Source organism: Eptesicus fuscus, chromosome 1 (genome assembly GCF_027574615.1).
Source record: "Eptesicus fuscus isolate TK198812 chromosome 1, DD_ASM_mEF_20220401, whole genome shotgun sequence".
Lineage (NCBI taxonomy): Eukaryota > Metazoa > Chordata > Mammalia > Chiroptera > Vespertilionidae > Eptesicus > Eptesicus fuscus.
Genome location: NC_072473.1, coordinates 17,904,694 through 17,908,177, shown reverse-complemented (window position 1 = coordinate 17,908,177; position 3,484 = coordinate 17,904,694). Strand labels below are relative to the sequence as shown.

The window sequence follows — 3,484 nt, the reverse complement described above, 5'->3', positions numbered from 1 at the left end:
TGAATGCAAATTGGGAAGCTCCCTGCACACAAATAGTAAAGGGCTGGATAGGGTAGGAGCAGGCCACAGACTGAATAGGCTTTCTTTCCTAAGTATCCAAAACAAGATCATAAGAGAAATGCTTTTTAAAAATTGAATCTTCATTTAAAGGACACTGCATCATATGAAATGCCACATAGAAATAAGGAACCCATTGAGAGGCGACACTTCATACAGTGTGTACAGTTTGGAACTGTTCGAGCATAGTTTGTTATTACAATAACAAACTACATTTAAAATCAGTTCTTAGTAGAGAAACAGTAAGACATACCTGTATGAAACCTAATACACAACAAACAAATTTATGCCTCAGCTGTACACTCTAACAGTTAAAATTCCCAGGAGCGCCATCCTTAGAAGGTAGTTTCTGACATAACATTTTGATCTTCCTCTTCCTCTACAGAGAAATCCTTCTCTATCAATTTCTTAAAATATATTTTGTATTGTTGATAGTATTATAGATATCTCCCTCCGCCCCACCTGCCTTTACCTCACTCCTCCCAGCCCCTACACACAACCCAGGTCTTCACTACCCTATTGCCTGTGTCCATGGGTTTCTTTATCAATTTTTAAATTTATTTTTTATTGATTTCAGCGAGGAAGGGAGAGGGAGAGATAGAAACATCCATGATGAGAGAGAATCATTGATTGACTGCCTCCTGCATGCCCCCAAGTGGGGATCGAGCTCACAACCCGGGCATGTGCCCTTGACTGGAATTGAACCTGGGACCCTTCAGTCTGCAGGCTGACGCTCTATCCACTGAGAAAAACCAGCTAGGGCTCTTTATCAATTTTAATGAAGCTTTGAACACAGACTTGTTTTCATGATTTTATAGAGCATCCATTTTGTCCAAACCTCCAAATTCTTCCATCACTGTATGCACTAAGTTTCTCAGTTTCACCTAGTTTCTCAGTAGCCTGAAAGATCTTTGAAATGCCATCCAGAATAACCAGAATAATTTTGGTATCTTTCGCAGTTAAGAAGTTCATCAGTTCTATAATGCTACAATGAACGAGGTATACAATCTGTTAAACTGTTCCACCACTTGTAGAGTTGGCCACAGCCCATACAGCTTCCTTTTGTGTCTTAAAGTCTGCCTTAGAAAGAACAACAATGAGGAATGGAATTAATCCCTGATTCACAACTTGCTATATCCAGTCCTGGAGGCCAGCTATGATGTTTGACATTGTCCATGTAGCTTCCTTCTGAATATTAGTTCTGGAGTTCATTAGCAGGCTGCAAAAGACAGCAAGTGCTCCTGCATCTATTAAACCCCGAGTCTGTTTATCTGTCTCAGTGAGATTATTTCCTATGGCTTTAGTGCAGGAGTCACAATTGGCAAGTCGGTAGCTCTTAGAAGCCTCACAATTGGGGGGCACAACTCCTGCTTTCACGACCATTTCAATCATTCATTTGAATGATTATTAAGGTAGGAAATGGCCCAGCATCTATCTGCTATTATTTATGGATCATCATCATGTAGGAGACAAACTAAAGTAGAAAGAATCTGCTCAATAACATCTAACGGGGGTGCAAGATTCTTGTTGCGATAGAGGTTTAAAAGTGTCCAAGTAAAATGACATAAGTAACTGCCAGGGCTGATCAGCAGCCCCTGGACAATGGATGAGCTGATTACTCAGACACAGTTTGACTGTGAAAGAGAGGGCTAAGGGGCCCCTGGCTCTAGCAGCCAGAGCAGCCTCAATTGCCTGCCTCGTTAGGCCTTTATTGGAATTTTTATCTTTAATACAATCAGTAGGGTGAGTCATCTTGGGAGGATACATGTTTACATTGTCCTCTAGGCAAGGGCATCCAGGGATTAAGCATAAGGATTCCAGTAAACACCCGGGGGTCTGCATATGCACAGACTTGTTTGGAAAGGCCAAGGAATAATTAGGAGCGCCGCCTTCGACACTCCCCTTTGTCTCCCCTAAGTCGGAATTCTGATAAACAGGGCAGGCAGCCTTCCACACACTTCTTTTTTATCAGAATGTCCTCCTTGCAAACTTTCCAACCAAGGCTCATGCTTCCCAACAAGTAACCACATTACATAAGTAAAGATGACATCCCAGGAACTACAAGAAAAGCCAATAGTGGGTCAACTGAACCATCGCCTGCAATGTTTCCCCCAGCCCATGTGGCTTGTTCCCTGTTGTGAGCATGGGGAGATGCCAACAGAGAAATGAATGCTGGGATAGCACCTCCGTCTACTACAGCCTTGGTCTGTTCCGATGCCCTGGAAGCAATGTTAGCAAGGGTAGCAAGGGCCCAAGCAGATTCAAACTGTATGGGACTACAATCAGCTCTGCCCAAGAAGGACACACATTTTGGAATCAAACCAGCCTGGATTATGTTGTCTATGGGTGGCCGTTTTTCCCTAGAAAGTAGTTTCCTCACAGCCTAAGTAGCTTGGAGCTGGCTTTCCAAATTGTTGCTATTTATGCCATCAACCATGTCCTCAACAGAGCAATTTACAGTGCCCTGTTGTTGCGGTTTTCCTGAAGTGAAGAAGTAGCATCATCAGGAAATGAGCTGACATTTCTCCTTTGAGCATCTGGTCATCCTTCTTAGCTTTTCTCAGCTCCACATTAATTTCTGAACTGTCTTTCCCCTTGTTCTTGAATCTGTTAAGGCGGGCAGCTGGTGAATTAGCATTCTCGTTGGTGGACATGGCTATGAGACAAAGGGAGAAAGCTACACAGTCAGCTCAGGCTTTCACAGGAGACAGTGAGGGGCACACAGTCTGTGGTTCTGCTGCTCTGAAAACATCCACCACGAATCAACCTGAAGATGGTATCAGAAATGCTTATTTTTTAAAACAAGAAAAAATATTTCAGTATATAGAACAGACATAGGTTAATATAATCAAGACATAAAGATCCTACAAATCAATTTTTTAAAATATATATTTTTTATTCATTTCAGAGAAGAAGGTAGAAGAAGAGAGAGACAGAAACATCAACAATGAGACAGAATCATTGATCAGCTGCCTCCTGCACACCCTTACTGGGGTTCGAACCTGCAATCCGGGCATGTGCCCATAACTGGAATTGAACCTGGGACCCCTCAGTCCACAGGATGACACTCTATCCACTGAGCCAAACCAGCTAGGGCACGAATCAATTAAAAAAAAAATCAAAGTGCATAATAAAAAAAGAATAGGATATATGAAGTCATTTACAAAAGGACTAAATAAAATCAAAACACATGAAAAGATGTTCAATTTCACTAATAGTCAAATTAAATGTCAATTAGGTTTGCCATGTCTTCTTATTAAATTCGGGATGATTTTCAAAATAAGAAATGCTTTTTAAAAAATATTTGTATTGCCTTACTCTATCACACACACATAAAAAAGATATTATCAAACAATAAGGGGAAAATCCTACATAATAAAAGGGTAATATGTAAATTACCATCACTCTGCTATGCCCACGATTGGGC

At 41.2% G+C, this 3,484-nt stretch overlaps 1 pseudogene; it reads right to left on the bottom strand.

Annotated features, from left to right (window-relative positions):
- Nucleotides 1–392: 392 nt before the first annotated feature.
- On the bottom strand, nucleotides 393–2,711 carry LOC103298429 (importin subunit alpha-1-like; annotated as a pseudogene).
- Nucleotides 2,712–3,484: the final 773 nt, after the last annotated feature.